The sequence below is a fragment of the Aquarana catesbeiana genome, linkage group LG07, assembly GCF_042186555.1.
Source record: "Aquarana catesbeiana isolate 2022-GZ linkage group LG07, ASM4218655v1, whole genome shotgun sequence".
In the NCBI taxonomy this organism is placed as follows: domain Eukaryota; kingdom Metazoa; phylum Chordata; class Amphibia; order Anura; family Ranidae; genus Aquarana; species Aquarana catesbeiana.
Genome location: NC_133330.1, coordinates 2,957,224 through 2,975,227, shown reverse-complemented (window position 1 = coordinate 2,975,227; position 18,004 = coordinate 2,957,224). Strand labels below are relative to the sequence as shown.

General features: G+C 45.2%; 1 protein-coding gene across 2 annotated transcripts in view; it reads left to right on the top strand.

Annotated features, from left to right (window-relative positions):
- The window catches only part of LRRN1 (leucine rich repeat neuronal 1), a 62,184-nt gene that overhangs the window by 24,250 nt on the left and 19,930 nt on the right, over positions 1 to 18,004 (top strand). The gene's annotated exons all lie outside the window — the stretch shown is intronic.

Sequence of the window (18,004 nt, the reverse complement as noted above, 5' to 3'; positions counted from 1 at the left end):
AACGCGAAAGGAAAGGAAAGGAAAGGAAAGGGGAAAGGAAAGGAAAGGAAAGGAAAGGAACGGGAAAAGGAAAGGAAAGGAAAGGAAAGGGAATGGAACGGAAAGGAAAGGAAAGGAAAGGAAAGGGAAAGGAAAGGAAAGGAAAGGAAAGGGAAAGGAAAGGAAAGGAAAGGGAAGGGAATGGAACGGAAAGGAAAGGAAAGGGAAAGGAAAGGAAAGGGAAAGGAACGGAAAGAAAAGGAAAGGAAAAGAAAGGAAAGAGAAAGGAAAGAAAGAAGGGAAAGGAAAGGAAAGGAAAGAGAGAGGGAAGGATTTTCTATCTCCCTTACTGCCCTTTTTTTTCCTCCTTTCTGCTTCTGTATTTAAATGTGTTTTGAAAAATGCACTATGGCTGACTTGGCTTGGTCATGTATAGTATGGTGTATATGTATAGTACGGTGTATATGTATAGTACGGTGTATATTGTATAGTATGGTCATGTATAGTACGGTGTATATGTATAGTATGGTCATGTATAGTACGGTGTATATGTATAGTATGGTGTATATGTATAGTAGGTGTTATATGTATAGTATGGTCATGTATAGTATGGTGTATATGTATAGTATGGTGTATATGTATAGTATGGTCATGTATAGTATGGTGTATATGTATAGTATGGTGTATATGTATAGTATGGTCATGTATAGTATGGTGTATATGTATAGTACGGTGTATATGTATAGTATGGTCATGTATAGTATGGTGTATATGTATAGTATGGTGTATATGTATAGTACGGTGTATATGTATAGTACGGTGTATATGTATTGTATGGTCATGTATAGTACGGTGTATATGTATAGTATGGTGTATATGTATAGTATGGTGTATATGTATAGTACGGTGTATATGTATAGTACGGTGTATATGTATAGTACGGTGTATATGTATAGTACGGTGTATATGTATAGTATGGTCATGTATAGTATGGTGTATATGTATAGTATGGTGTATATGTATTGTATGTGTGTATATGTATAGTACGGTGTATATGTATAGTACGGTGTATATGTATAGTACGGTGTATATGTATAGTACGGTGTATATGTATAGTATGGTGTATATGTATAGTACGGGTGTATATGTATAGTACGGTGTATATGTATAGTATGGTGTATATGTATAGTACGGTGTATATGTATAGTACGATGTATATGTATAGTATGGTTTGTATAGTACTCTGGTGTTGAGGTACTTAGAAAGGAAAAATGTAAAGAAAGAGTTAATACCGCGCTTAGCCTAAAAAACAAAGCAGCAACTAATAAGTGGAATACATACACCTATACAAATTAAAAAGGAAAAATAGCTGCGCTGAAGGTTATACAGGTAATACTGATAAACCAATGTGAAACAAATAAGTGAAATTAAAATAAGTGAAATAAAAAATTGAAAACTGAAATAATAATGGTATGATAACCCAGAAGATGTAGGTGAATAGCAGTAAAAATAAAAAAAAATAATTTGAATAATAATGGTGTATAACCCAAAAGAGAACAATAAAAATAAATATTAATGAAATATAATTGCAAAACACAATGTTGTAAATATTGTGACAATACAGTATAATCTTCCACCACCATCGAGTGCTGATCACCATAAGAGATATGCGCTTACCAGGGGCAAGCAAATAACTTGCGACTATAACCCAGCCAAGGCCTTTAATGTGGGGATCAAGGATGGATCACTCAAACATCAACCGGGACTCCGTGTAGCCGACACCCGCTAGGATGTATGGAAGTGGGTACCAAGTGTTGGCCGGGGAAAACAAAAACGAAGCTCCCATAGTGTATTACCATTATAAAATTTATTGATAAAAGATAAAGATTGCACTTACAGACAAAAGTGGATAAAAGCATGTAAAGCCGGCCGTTTGTAAGGTCTACCGCGATGACGTCAGCACGTCCTGTCCGCCCGACGTACGTTTCGTCATAAATTGACGTCGTCTGGGACTGGGGTGGAATATAATGTATTGTCACAATATTTACAACATTGTGTTTTGCAATTATATTTCATTAATATTTATTTTTATTGTTATCTTTTGGGTTATACACCATTATTACTCATATTTATTTATTTTTTTTACTTCTATTCACCTACATCTTCTGGGTTATCATACCATTATTATTTCAATTTTCAATTTTTTATTTCACTTATTTTCATTTCACTTATTTGTTTCACATTGGTTTATCAGTATTACCTGTATAACCTTCAGCGCAGCTATTTTTCCTTTTTAACTTGGAAAGGAAACCCAAGGAGAGTGGCCGCTATATCTTTGATCTATATGAGCAACGATCCATACTGTCTGTACATTTTGTAATACGCTATCACTAGTCTATTCTATGGGGTCCTACACTATTAATAATCTGGTCTCCCTAGTGGTGGAGCGTTTACATTCATATGTAACGGTCACGTATATTGTGTATAATGCGGATCCAATTACACTTTTGTATTCTGTCGAAATTGTTATGTCATAGATTAGAATGTTTGGCTCTGTATTATAATAATAATTACTTTCTTTGAAAAGTAATAAAAAACATTGAAACAGGAAAAGATGTAAGGAAAGAAAGGGAAAAGAGAGCAAAGGAAAGGGATGAGAAGGGAAGGGAAAGAAAATAGACAGGAGAGGAAAAAGGAAAAAAAGAGAGGAGAGAGGAAATGAAAGAAAGGGAAGGAAGAGCGGAGGAAAGGAAAGAGAAGAATATGGAAGGCAAAAGAAATGAAAGAAAAGGAAGGGAGAGGAAAAAAGAGAAGAGAGAAGACATAAGAAGGAACAAAAGAGAGGGGAGCAGAAAGGGAAGGAAAGAATAGAAAGAAGGGAGAGAAAAGAAGAAAAGGAGAAGGGAGAACAAAAAGAAGAGAAAATAGAAGAAAAGTGAGAACAAAGAAAATGGAGTGAAAAAAAAAAAAAGAAAAAAAAAAAGAAAATTAAGGGAAAGAAAAGAAAGGGAATGGATAGAGAAAAAGACAAAGAAAAGGAAGGAAAGTAATGAATGCATTATATGGGCAGGAAGGTAAAGGAAAGGGGAAGGAAGAGAAAGGAAAGAAAAGAAAGATGGAAAAAAAGAAAGGAAAGGTAGAGAGGGGAGGGAAAAGAAAAGGAAAAAATCAAATAAAGGGGAAAGTAAAAAAAAAAAAAAAAAAAAAGAAAAGGTATAGAAAAAGAAAACAAATAAAAGGAAGGAAAGGTACACAATATATGGAAGGGAAAGTGGAGGGAAAGGAATCATTCTTTTTCCACCCTTCCCTTCCTTAGTATTTTAGAAAGGGGGGAGAAAAGAAAAGAAAGGAAATGTAGAGAGGGGAGGGGAAAGCAAAGAAGCTGAAGGAAAAGTGAGATGAAAAGAACAGATAAGGGAAGGATACAGCAGGCTTTGTATAGAATGTATAGCATGCTGTACCGTGCCACGGCCTCTGTGTACACCGTTCCATATAGATGTAACCAGCAATGCTCCCCCATTGTGCACAGTGATCCCTATAGATATAACCTCCATTGTGCACACTGCTCCCTATAGATATAACCTCCATTGTGCACACTGCTCCCTATAGATATAACCTCCATTGTGCACACTGCTCCCTATAGATATAACCTCCATTGTGCACACTGCTCCCTATAGATATAACCTCCATTGTGCACACTGCTCCCTATAGATGTAACCTCCATTGTGCACACTGCTCCCTATAGATGTAACCAGCAATGCTCCCACATTGTGCACACTGCTCCCTATAGATGTAACCAGCAATGCTCCCCCATTGTGCACAGTGATCCCTATAGATGTAACCAGCAATGCTCCCCCATTGTGCACAGTGATCCCTATAGCTGGGGATTGTGAGTTTGTGTGGTTTAGTGGTGTTGTTCTCTCCTTTGTGCAGTGCAGCGCTCCCCTCCTCCTCCAGTGGGCAGTGATTTGAGGTGTGGGATTACCAGGCATGCCCCCTGCCAGGGCTGTGATTTGCATGGCAATGAGGCCACGATGCCAGATGTCTTGCTGGGGGCTCACGTGGAGGAATTTATTACACAGAGAGAGGCATGTGAATGAGGAGTCAGAGGAGCCAGCGTGAGAGAAGAGGATCTGTGCTGGATGGGGGCTGGGGGGGGCTACAAGTTCCAGCATAACCCCCAGAACCCGCCACACAGTTTGCACTGTGTCGTCTTAAAGGGCAACTCCACACCAGCAATTAGGAGTACAGATGAAATATACAGTACATGCAGAAGTATATGATGATGTAGGAACCTTAGTGGTCCATCATGTAGTCCTATAAAGATGTGTAATACATAGAGGATGAGAACACTTGTTACAGTTTATAACTCTGCACACTCTGTGTCACTGCTCCGCCCCCTTCCTGATCTGTACTATAACTCTGCACACTCTGCGTCACTGCTCCGCCCCCTTCCTGATCTGTACTATAACTCTGCTCCGCCCCCTTCCTGATCTGTACTATAACTCTGCACACTCTGCGTCACTGCTCCGCCCCCTTCCTGATCTGTACTATAACTCTGCACACTCTGCGTCACTGCTCCGCCCCTTCCTGATCTGTACTATAACTCTGCACACTCTGCGTCACTGCTCCGCCTCCTTCCTGATCTGTACTATAACTCTGCTCCGCCCCCTTCCTGATCTGTACTATAACTCTGCACACTCTGCGTCACTGCTCCGCCCCCTTCCTGATCTGTACTATAACTCTGCTCCGCCCCCTTCCTGATCTGTACTATAACTCTGCACACTCTGCGTCACTGCTCCGCCCCCTTCCTGATCTGTACTATAACTCTGCACACTCTGCGTCACTGCTCCGCCCCCTTCCTGATCTGTACTATAACTCTGCTCCGCCCCCCTTCCTGATCTGTACTATAACTCTGCACACTCTGCGTCACTGCTCCGCCCCCTTCCTGATCTGTACTATAACTCTGCTCCGCCCCCTTCCTGATCTGTACTATAACTCTGCACACTCTGCGTCACTGCTCCGTCCCCTTCCTGATCTGTACTATAACTCTGCAGACTCCGTGTCGCTGCTCCGCCCCCTTCCTGATCTGTACTATAACTCTGCAGACTCCGTGACGCTGCTCCGCCCCCTTCCTGATCCGTACTACCCTTGCTCCAGAGCCAATCAGGTGTGCTGTAGTGCAAGAAACATGCTGATAGGAGCCCTCAGTCCTGATGCAAGCAGTGGGAGGAGTTATGCAAATATCAAAATGTCTTGATGGGTGGGTGTCAGTCTGGAGAAGTGGGTGTTCCCAGACAGGCTGTATTTGCATAGGTAACGCCCATATGTGATGCTGAGTCTCCATGATTGAAAGATCCGAAATCCAATAAGTGAAAGGGGCTGGGCCAGGGACCGTCAGGCTGGGGGGGGAAAGACCTAAATGATACTGGACGTCCTCCAGCCAGGAAATGAGGGGGGGGGGCTTTATCTGACTTGCTGCAGCTTCTAATGCACATTGTGAGAAGCTCACAGTATGCAGTGAAATCAGAGGAAGCCATTTCAGTCCAGGAGAGGAGCCGGTACACTTGTGCAAGACTGAAGGGGAGGAGCCGGTACACCTGTGCAAGACTGAAGGGGAGGAGCCGGTACACCTGTGCAAGACTGAAGGGGAGGAGCCGGTACACCTGTGCAAGACTGAAGGGGAGGAGCCGGTACACCTGTGCAAGACTGAAGGGGAGGGGCCGGTACACCTGTGCAAGACTGAAGGGGAGGGGCCGGTACACCTGTGCAAGACTGAAGGGGAGGGGCCGGTACACCTGTGCAAGACCGAAGGGGAGGGGCCGGTACACCTGTGCAAGACCGAAGGGGAGGAGCCGGTACACCTGTGCAAGACCAAAGGGGAGGAGCCGGTACACCTGTGCAAGACCAAAGGGGAGGAGCCGGTACACCTGTGCAAGACTGAAGGGGAGGAGCCGGTACACCTGTGCAAGACTGAAGGGGAGGGGCCGGTACACCTGTGCAAGACTGAAGGGGAGGGGCCGGTACACCTGTGCAAGACTGAAGGGGAGGAGCCGGTACACCTGTGCAAGACCGAAGGGGAGGAGCCGGTACACCTGTGCAAGACCGAAGGGGAGGAGCCGGTACACCTGTGCAAGACTGAAGGGGGAGGAGCTGGTACCCCTGTGTGAGACTGAAGGGGAGGAGCCGGTACACCTGTGCAAGACTGAAGGGGGAGGCTGGTGCGGGTGTGCTTATGGTGTGCTGTGTGGGCGCGGTGCATGCAGTGTGCTTGTGGTGTGTGTGCAGTGTGCGTGCGTGCGGTCGTGCGGTGTGCAGTATTGCGTACGGTGCGTGCAGTGTGCATGCGGTGTGCTTATGGTGTGTGCGGTGCTCGTGGTGTGTGCATGTGGTGTGGTGTGCGGTGCGGTGTGTGCGTGGTGTGCAGGCTGTACGGTGTGCATATAGTGCGGTGTGTGCGTGGTGTGCATGCGGTGCCCGGTTTGCATGCGGTGCGTGGTTTGCATGCGGTGCGCGGTGTGCATGCGGTGCGGGGTGTGCGCGGTGTGCATGCTGTGCGCGGTGTGCATGCGGTGCGGTGTGTGCATGCAGTGCAGTGTGTGCGCGGTGTGCATGCGGTGTGGTGTGTGTGCGGTGTGCATGCAGTGCGGTGTGTGCGCGGTGTGCATGAGGTGCGGTGTGTGCGCGGTGTGGTGTGCTCGTTGTGCATGCGGTGCGGTGTGTGCGCGGTGTGGTGTGCTCGTTGTGCATGCTCTCGCCGTTCTCCTTTGTCAGGACTTCCAGTTCTGCAGAGACAAGCAGAATCTATTCAGCGGGCGGCCGGCTCGTTGACAATCACACATTGAGTCGGGGACGGCTGCCACGCTCGCTCTGCACACAATCTGCCGCTTCTTCCTTCACATGGCGCTCGCTTGGCTCATGTGCTGGAATACTGGAGGCGGGGGAGGGGGGGCCAGAATCGTAGTTGGGGCTACACGGGGGATTTCTCCACTTTAGGGGTTTATATTTTGTGATCCCTGAACCCCCATCTGGCCGATTCTGTGCGTGTTTTTTGACGCTTAAGCCCAACGCTCATCAATAGGAATGCCATTGGCACTCGGGGAGTCGGAGCCCCAGAAAGGTCCAGGAGATTTTCGTGTGGAGTTGCATAGACTTCAATGAAAGCGCCGGGGAAGGTGTGACACGAGCATTTGTGTGCACGAGCAACTGTTCTCTTCCCACCCAGGAGCTTGTATACATGTGCAAAAAAAAAAATTGCAGAGGCGGCATAAGAGATAAAGTCATCTAGAGCCCGGGGCGAACATGCCAGACTGTGCCCCCCCCCAAGATGTATGAGCATTACGTGTCAGCAAACCCCCCTCCCCCCCTCAAAAAAGGAGGCGCTAATCTGCATGCTTGGCTCAAATCCTCTCATTCCACATAAACTCCCAGCATAATACCCCCCCCCCAATAAAATCCCGCCTTCCTAGAACAATCCTGTACCCCTTAAAACCCCCCTCTGAATACAAATCCCCCCTCCCAGCACAACCCCCCCCCCCCTCCATATTATCCTTTTTTACCACAAACCCCCAAATTCCCCATCCCAGCACAAATCCTCTTCCCCCATCTCCCCTCCCAATACAAATCCCCCCAAATCACCACTCCTAGTACACCTCCCTAAATCCCCCCTCCCAACATAAATCCCCCCCTCCTCACATGATACCACAACGCACAGGGCAGCTTCCCCTCCTGCTCACCCCTTGTCCCTGGCCCTCTTTCTTATAAAAGCGGTCCGAGCAGCTAATTAGCTGCTGGATTGCTTTTGAGTGTTTCTTGGGCTTACCGTTCTTACCGGCGGCCCCCGGGAAACGATCCAACAGTCGGTGCGGTCTCTATGATCTAGGAGGACTGGAGCGACGTTGTGGCTTCACTTCTAGTCTAGGGCAGAAATACATTTTTTTTTAAAGCAAAAGTTTACATTTTATTTTTTTTAATCTTTTGCTTTCAGAGGTAGAGAAGAGATTTGGGGGTCTTGTAGATCTCTCCATAAAGAGGACCTGTCATCTCTTATTTCTATTACATGAGATCTCCATAAAGAGGACCTGTCATCTCTTATTTCTATTACATGAGATCTCCATAAAGAGGACCTGTCATCTCTTATTTCTATTACATGAGATCTCCATAAAGAGGACATGTCATCTCTTATTTCTATTACATGAGATCCCCATAAAGAGGACCTGTCATCTCTTATTTCTATTACATGAGATCTCCATAAAGAGGACCTGTCATCTCTTATTTCTATTACATGATCTCCATAAAGAGGACCTGTCATCTCTTATTTCTATTACATGATCTCCATAAAGAGGACCTGTCATCTCTTATTTCTATTACATGAGATCTCCATAAAGAGGACCTGTCATCTCTTATTTCTATTACATGAGATCTCTCCATAAAGAGGACCTGTCATCTCTTATTTCTATTACATGAGATCTCTCCATAAAGAGGACCTGTCATCTCTTATTTCTATTACATGAGATCTCTCCATAAAGAGGACCTGTCATCTCTTATTTCTATTACATGAGATCTCCATAAAGAGGACCTGTCATCTCTTATTTCTATTACATGAGATCTCCATAAAGAGGACCTGTCATCTCTTATTTCTATTACATGAGATCTCCATAAAGAGGACCTGTCATCTCTTATTTCTATTACATGAGATCCCCATAAAGAGGACCTGTCATCTCTTATTTCTATTACATGAGATCTCCATAAAGAGGACCTGTCATCTCTTATTTCTATTACATGATCTCCATAAAGAGGACCTGTCATCTCTTATTTCTATTACATGATCTCCATAAAGAGGACCTGTCATCTCTTATTTCTATTACATGAGATCTCCATAAAGAGGACCTGTCATCTCTTATTTCTATTACATGAGATCTCCATAAAGAGGACCTGTCATCTCTTATTTCTATTACATGAGATCTCTCCATAAAGAGGACCTGTCATCTCTTATTTCTATTACATGAGATCTCTCCATAAAGAGGACCTGTCATCTCTTATTTCTATTACATGAGATCTCTCCATAAAGAGGACCTGTCATCTCTTATTTCTATTACATGAGATCTCCATAAAGAGGACCTGTCATCTCTTATTTCTATTACATGAGATCTCCATAAAGAGGACCTGTCATCTCTTATTTCTATTACATGAGATCTCCATAAAGAGGACCTGTCATCTCTTATTTCTATTACATGATCTCTCCATAAAGAGGACCTGTCATCTCTTATTTCTATTACATGAGATCTCTCCATAAAGAGGACCTGTCATCTCTTATTTCTATTACATGAGATCTCCATAAAGAGGACCTGTCATCTCTTATTTCTATTACATGAGATCTCCATAAAGAGGACCTGTCATCTCTTATTTCTATTACATGAGATCTCCATAAAGAGGACCTGTCATCTCTTATTTCTATTACATGAGATCTCTCCATAAAGAGGACCTGTCATCTCTTATTTCTATTACATGAGATCTCCATAAAGAGGACCTGTCATCTCTTATTTCTATTACATGAGATCTCCATAAAGAGGACCTGTCATCTCTTATTTCTATTACATGAGATCTCCATAAAGAGGACCTGTCATCTCTTATTTCTATTACATGAGATCTCCATAAAGAGGACCTGTCATATCTTATTTCTATTACATGAGATCTCTCCATAAAGAGGACCTGTCATCTCTTATTTCTATTACATGATCTCTCCATAAAGAGGACCTGTCATCTCTTATTTCTATTACATGAGATCTCCATAAAGAGGACCTGTCATCTCTTATTTCTATTACATGAGATCTCCATAAAGAGGACCTGTCATCTCTTATTTCTATTACATGAGATCTCTCCATAAAGAGGACCTGTCATCTCTTATTTCTATTACATGAGATCTCCATAAAGAGGACCTGTCATCTCTTATTTCTATTACATGAGATCTCTCCATAAAGAGGACCTGTCATCTCTTATTTCTATTACATGAGATCTCTCCATAAAGAGGACCTGTCATCTCTCATTTCTATTACATGAGATCTTCATAAAGAGGACCTGTCATCTCTTATTTCTATTACATGAGATCTCCATAAAGAGGACCTGTCATCTCTTATTTCTATTACATGAGATCTCCATAAAGAGGACCTGTCATCTCTTATTTCTATTACATGATCTCCATAAAGAGGACCTGTCATCTCTTATTTCTATTACATGAGATCTCCATAAAGAGGACCTGTCATCTCTTATTTCTATTACATGAGATCTCCATAAAGAGGACCTGTCATCTCTTATTTCTATTACATGAGATCTCTCCATAAAGAGGACCTGTCATCTCTTATTTCTATTACATGAGATCTCTCCATAAAGAGGACCTGTCATCTCTTATTTCTATTACATGAGATCTCTCCATAAAGAGGACCTGTCATCTCTTATTTCTATTACATGAGATCTCTCCATAAAGAGGACCTGTCATCTCTTATTTCTATTACATGAGATCTCCATAAAGAGGACCTGTCATCTCTTATTTCTATTACATGAGATCTCCATAAAGAGGACCTGTCATCTCTTATTTCTATTACATGAGATCTCCATAAAGAGGACCTGTCATCTCTTATTTCTATTACATGAGATCTCCATAAAGAGGACCTGTCATCTCTTATTTCTATTACATGAGATCTCCATAAAGAGGACCTGTCATCTCTTATTTCTATTACATGAGATCTCCATAAAGAGGACCTGTCATCTCTTATTTCTATTATATGAGATCTCTCCATAAAGAGGACCTGTCATCTCTTATTTCTATTACATGAGATCTCCATAAAGAGGACCTGTCATCTCTTATTTCTATTACATGAGATCTCCATAAAGAGGACCTGTCATCTCTTATTTCTATTACATGAGATCTCCATAAAGAGGACCTGTCATCTCTTATTTCTATTACATGAGATCTCTCCATAAAGAGGACCTGTCATCTCTTATTTCTATTACATGAGATCTCCATAAAGAGGACCTGTCATCTCTTATTTCTATTACATGAGATCTTCATAAAGAGGACCTGTCATCAATTATTTCTATTACATGAGATCTCCATAAAGAGGACCTGTCATCTCTTATTTCTATTACATGAGATCTCCATAAAGAGGACCTGTCATCTCTTATTTCTATTACATGAGATCTCTCCATAAAGAGGACCTGTCATCTCTTATTTCTATTACATGAGATCTCTCCATAAAGAGGACCTGTCATCTCTTATTTCTATTACATGAGATCTCTCCATAAAGAGGACCTGTCATCTCTTATTTCTATTACATGAGATCTCCATAAAGAGGACCTGTCATCTCTTATTTCTATTACATGAGATCTCCATAAAGAGGACCTGTCATCTCTTATTTCTATTACATGAGATCTCCATAAAGAGGACCTGTCATCTCTTATTTCTATTACATGAGATCTCCATAAAGAGGACCTGTCATCTCTTATTTCTATTATATGAGATCTCTCCATAAAGAGGACCTGTCATCTCTTATTTCTATTACATGAGATCTCCATAAAGAGGACCTGTCATCTCTTATTTCTATTACATGAGATCTCCATAAAGAGGACCTGTCATCTCTTATTTCTATTACATGAGATCTTCATAAAGAGGACCTGTCATCAATTATTTCTATTACATGAGATCTCCATAAAGAGGACCTGTCATCTCTTATTTCTATTACATGAGATCTCCATAAAGAGGACCTGTCATCTCTTATTTCTATTACATGAGATCTCCATAAAGAGGACCTGTCATCTCTTATTTCTATTACATGAGATCTCCATAAAGAGGACCTGTCATCTCTTATTTCTATTACATGAGATCTCCATAAAGAGGACCTGTCATCTCTTATTTCTATTACATGATCTCTCCATAAAGAGGACCTGTCATCTCTTATTTCTATTACATGAGATCTCCATAAAGAGGACCTGTCATCTCTTATTTCTATTACATGAGATCTCCATAAAGAGGACCTGTCATCTCTTATTTCTATTACATGAGATCTCCATAAAGAGGACCTGTCATCTCTTATTTCTATTACATGATCTCCATAAAGAGGACCTGTCATCTCTTATTTCTATTACATGATCTCTCCATAAAGACGACCTGTTATTCCTTATTTCTATTACAGGGGATATTAAAATTGGTGTAAAAATAAAATAAATGAGAGAAAAAAAAAGTAAAGCCCCCCACCCCCCACCCCCATCCCTCTGTGCTCGTGCGCAGAAGCTAACTCATATGTAAGTCACTCACACATATGTAAACGGTGTTCTCACCACACATGTGAGGTATCACCGCGATCGTTAGAGCGAGAACAATAATTCTAACTCTAAACAGATAACCTGTTAATATTTTAAAGCGTTGACTGTGGAGATTTTTAGGTACTGTCGTTTGTCACAATTCCATGAGCGTGCGCAATTTTAAAGCGTGACGTGTCAGGTCAGTGTTTTTTCAATTCCAGTCCTCAAGGCGCCCCAACAGGTCATGTTTTCAGGATTTCCCTCAGAGGAAACGGCTGTGGTAGTTACTTAGGCTGGGTTCACACTGGTCCGACAAACGCTCCGACATTGGGAGCTCATGTCGCATGACGTGTGAAATTTAATGTTTCCCTATGGGAGCCATCCTAACTGGTCCGACACAAGTCGTTCCGACTTTAGAAATGCTCCCTGTACTACTTTGGTCCGACTTTGATCCTACTTCAGCCTATTGACTATCATTGAAGTCGGATCAAAGTCGGATTGCCGTCTCGCATGATCCGACTTCGGCACGCGACTTGTGCTCAGATCATCTTGAGGGGGAACTCCGCGCCAAATTTTAGATAAAAATCCGGCATGGGTTCCCCCTCCAAGAGCATACCAGGCCCTTGGGTCTGGTATGGACCTTGAGGGGAACCCCCTGCGCCGAAAAAGCGGCGTGGGGGGGTCCCCCCAATCCATACCAGACCCTTATCCGAGCACGCAGCCCGGCCGGACAGGAATGGGGGTGGGGACGAGCGAGCGCCCCCCCCCCCCTGAACCGTACCAGGCCGCATGCCCTCAACATGGGGGGTTGTTGCCTTGGGGGAGGGGGGCGCGATGCGGCCCCCCCACCCCAAAGCACCTTGTCCCCATGTTGATGAGGACAAGGGCCTCTTCCCGACAACCCTGGCCGTTGGTTGTCGGGGTCTGCGGGCGGGGGGCTTATCGGAATCCGGGAGCCCCCTTTAATAAGGGAGCCCCCAGATCCCGGCCCCCACCCTATGTGAATGAGTATGGGGTACAGCGTACCCCTACCCATTCACCTAGGAAAAAAGTGTCAATTCAAAAAAAAACACTACACAGATTTTTAAAGCATTTTATTAGACAGCTCCGGGGGTCTTCTTCCGACTTCGGGGGTCTCTCCGGTTCTTCTCCACGCTCTCCGGATCTTCTGCCGGGCTCCTCCGCTCTCTTCTGCTCTTTTGCCGCTCTTTTGCTAAAGCGGAGGAGCCTGGTCTTCAATCTTCTGCCTTCTGCCTTCTGCCCTCTTCTCCTGATGTTGACACGACGCTCTCTGGGGCTAGAATGCTCTCTGTGCGCTCTGCTCTGACTTATATAGGCGGTGACCCCGCCCCCTTATGCCGTCACAGTCCCTGGGCATGCTGGGACTGTGACGTTTTAGGGGGCGTGGTCATCACCCGATGACCACGCCCCCTTATGCCGTCATAGTCCCAGCATGCCCAGGGACTGTGACGGCATAAGGGGGCGGGGTCACCGCCTATATAAGTCAGAGCAGAGCGCACAGAGAGCATTCTAGCCCCAGAGAGCGTCGTGTCAACATCAGGAGAAGAGGGCAGAAGGCAGAAGGCAGAAGATTGAAGACCAGGCTCCTCCGCTTTAGCAAAAGAGCGGCAAAAGAGCAGAAGAGAGCGGAGGAGCCCGGCAGAAGATCCGGAGAGCGTGGAGAAGAACCGGAGAGACCCCCGAAGTCGGAAGAAGACCCCCGGAGCTGTCTAATAAAATGCTTTAAAAATCTGTGTAGTGTTTTTTTTTAAATTGACACTTTTTTCCTAGGTGAATGGGTAGGGGTACGCTGTACCCCATACTCATTCACATAGGGTGGGGGGCCGGGATCTGGGGGCTCCCTTATTAAAGGGGGCTCCCGGATTCCGATAAGCCCCCCGCCCGCAGACCCCGACAACCAACGGCCAGGGTTGTCGGGAAGAGGCCCTTGTCCTCATCAACATGGGGACAAGGTGCTTTGGGGTGGGGGGGCCGCAGCGCGCCCCCTCCCCAAGGCACCACCCCCCATGTTGAGGGCATGCGGCCTGGTACGGTTCAGGAGGGGGGGGGGCGCTCGCTCGTCCCCACCCCCATTCCTGTCCGGCCGGGCTGCGTGCTCGGATAAGGGTCTGGTATGGATTGGGGGCGACCCCCCACGCCGTTTTTTCGGCGTAGGGGGTTCCCCTCAAGGTCCATACCAGACCCAAGGGCCTGGTATGCCTCTGGAGGGGGAACCCATGCCGGTTTTTTATTTAAAATTTGGCGCGGAGTTCCCCCCTAAAGATTCATACCAAACACAGTGCCGGCATTGGCGGGGATCCAAGTCGGATCCCCGTTCATTGAAAGTCGGACACATGCCGGCTTCATGTCGCAGGGCAAAGTCGGATCCAAAGTAGGACGGCTGTCGTGTCGCACCAGTGTGAACCCAGCCTTAGGCAGTGAAACTGATCAAATCACCTGAGCAAAATAATGGAGAGCCTGAAGACATGGCCTGTTGGGGCGCCTTGAGGACTGGAGTTGAGAAACACTGGGTTAGGTATCTATTTGCGTAACATCAACTTTTGTATATTACCAAAAAAATGGCGTTATATTTTGTGTTTTTTTGCATTAAAATTTAATTAAAATGTCCTTTTTTTTTTAAACTTGCATTTGAAAAACTGCTGGGTGAATACCGTGTGACATTCAAAGTGTCAACTATCTAAATTTTATTCTCTGGGGTCTCTGCTAAAAAAAAAATCATGTTTTGGGGGTTCTGAGTAATTTTCTAGCAAAAAATACAGATTTTTACAAATACTGCCCTAAAAGGGGCGGGTCATCAAGTGGATACATTTTAACAATAATTCACATAATGACAAACATGAAGAAATGACGTGTTCTGTGTCCGGGGGGGGGGGGGGGAACCATTTGTGTGTTATGGGGGAAGAATATAGGATTGTCGGGAGCGAGATCTGGGAGGACAGCGATTATTTAAAAAAAATCCTGTTTAATAAACATGTAAAATGTCAATTAGAAGCCATATAATATAAATCATCCCCGGGAGGGTCATAGACAAAAACAGAATATTGATAACTGTCATCCCCAGACATTGATCCTGAGACCACACCCCCCTATAGGGGTACAAAGAAAGATCAATAGGAAATACTGTGATTTATTACAAGTCTATGACAGTTCCGATCACTGACTGGATGAAGGTAATAAAAACATCTCATGGAATATCTGATAACCAACAAGATTCCTACACAGAGCTGAATGTTCTTAAAGTGAAACAAAAATAAAAAATAGCTTTCCCCTGCAGGGGGCGGTGCCAGCACTGTGGGGTTAATTGCTCGCTTGTCTAGGGGAGAGATGAAGGGAGATATACTCACCCGATCCTCCAATCTTCTCCTCACAAGACCGCTCCCTGCAGCTCCTGCACCCCCAAGCTTTGGCCTGCTCTTATCAAGCCCAGAGTAGGCTCCATAGACCTGCATTGGATGTGAGGATGCCAGGAACAGTCCACTGCATGCTCATGGGGGAGCACCATTTGCCAAAGGAGTGGAGGATCAGGTGAGTATAAGGCTTTCTCCTCTCCCCTGAACAAAAGCAGCACTCAATGATCTGATCCCGCTGACAATGCTCTGATCCCGCTGACAACGCTCTGATCCCGCTGACAACGCTCTGATCCCGCTGACAACGCTCTGATCCCGCTGACAACGATCTGATCCCGCTGAAAACGATCTGATCCCGCTGACAACAATCTGATCCCACTGACAACGCTCTGATCCCGCTGACAGCGCTCTGATCCCGCTGACAGCGCTCTGATCTCGCTGACAATGCTCTGATCCCGCTGACAACGCTCTGATCCCGCTGACAATGCTCTGATCCCGCTGACAATGATCTGATCCCGCTGACAACGCTCTGATCCCGCTGACAACGCTCTGATCCCGCTGACAATGCTCTGATCCCGCTGACAACGCTCTGATCCCGCTGACAACGATCTGATCCCGCTGACAACGCTCTGATCCCGCTGACAACGCTCTGATCCCGCTGACAACGCTCTGATCCCGCTGACAACGCTCTGATCCCGCTGACAACGCTCTGATCCCGCTGACAACGCTCTGATCCCGCTGACAACGCTCTGATCCCGCTGACAACGCTTTGATCCCGCTGACAACGCTCTGATCCCGCTGACAACGCTCTGATCCCGCTGAAAACGATCTGATCCCGCTGACAACGATCTGATCCCGCTGACAACGATCTGATCCCGCTGACAACGCTCTGATCCCGCTGACAACGCTCTGATCCCGCTGACAACGCTCTGATCCCGCTGAAAACGATCTGATCCCGCTGACAACAATCTGATCCCGCTGACAACAATCTGATCCCGCTGACAACGATCTGATCCCGCTGACAACGCTCTGATCCCGCTGACAACGCTCTGATCCCACTGACGATGATCTGACCTCGCTAATGATGATCTGATCCCGCTGACAACCCTCTGATTCTCTGACAACGCTCTGATCTCGCTGACAACGTTCTGATCCCACTGACAACACACTGATCCCACTGACAACGCTCTGATCCCGCTGACAACGCTCTGATCCCGCTGACAACGCTCTGATCCCGCTGACAACGCTTTGATCCCGCTGACAACGCTCTGATCCCGCTGACAACGCTCTGATCCCGCTGAAAACGATCTGATCCCGCTGACAACGATCTGATCCCGCTGACAACGATCTGATCCCGCTGACAACGCTCTGATCCCGCTGACAACGCTCTGATCCCGCTGACAACGCTCTGATCCCGCTGAAAACGATCTGATCCCGCTGACAACAATCTGATCCCGCTGACAACAATCTGATCCCGCTGACAACGATCTGATCCCGCTGACAACGCTCTGATCCCGCTGACAACGCTCTGATCCCACTGACGATGATCTGACCTCGCTAATGATGATCTGATCCCGCTGACAACCCTCTGATTCTCTGACAACGCTCTGATCTCGCTGACAACGTTCTGATCCCACTGACAACACACTGATTCCGCTGACAACGTTCTGATCCCGCTGACAACGTTCTGATTCTGCTGACAACGTTCTGATTCTGCTGACAACACTCTGATCCTGCTGACAACCCTCTGATTCTCTGACAACGCTCTGATCCCGCTGATGACGGTCTGAAAGCCTCAATGCAAAGATGTAGTGAATGTTTTTAGGGTCTCCTTTTTTCTCCTGGCAGGAGAACAACTGCTTAAAAACTGCGGCAAAACCCACATTGTGCCCACGTGTTTAGGCAAATTCATTGATGTTAATATATTTTATTGGCCAGAATAATCATTAGAATGCATTAATGTACAAACGTGACCAGTGTTATCGCGTATTTATGTGCGTTCGCAGGATTTTTCTGCCCAAACGCTCCTCTCTTGAACAGGCTGGTGTGTTTTTTTTTCAGGACAGGATTGTCACAAAAAGAGAAAATTATCCGGACAGTGGAGACTTTTATCTGTTTACTATTAGATACTGTATACGTTTCTCGCTACTCCCTAGTGTAGCTTCGGAGCTGGTGATTGGACGGGGATGGCGATGTTCTCGGTGATTTTATGCTGGTGGAAGATTGTGAATGATCGCAGAGCCAACTGAATTGAACGTTTACTCCCAATGAGGACACAATTTCTACTGCTTTATTTGAATCTATTGACTCTTGTAACCTTTTATTTTTGCACTTCATTTCCTTTGGCGCTGCACATTTTA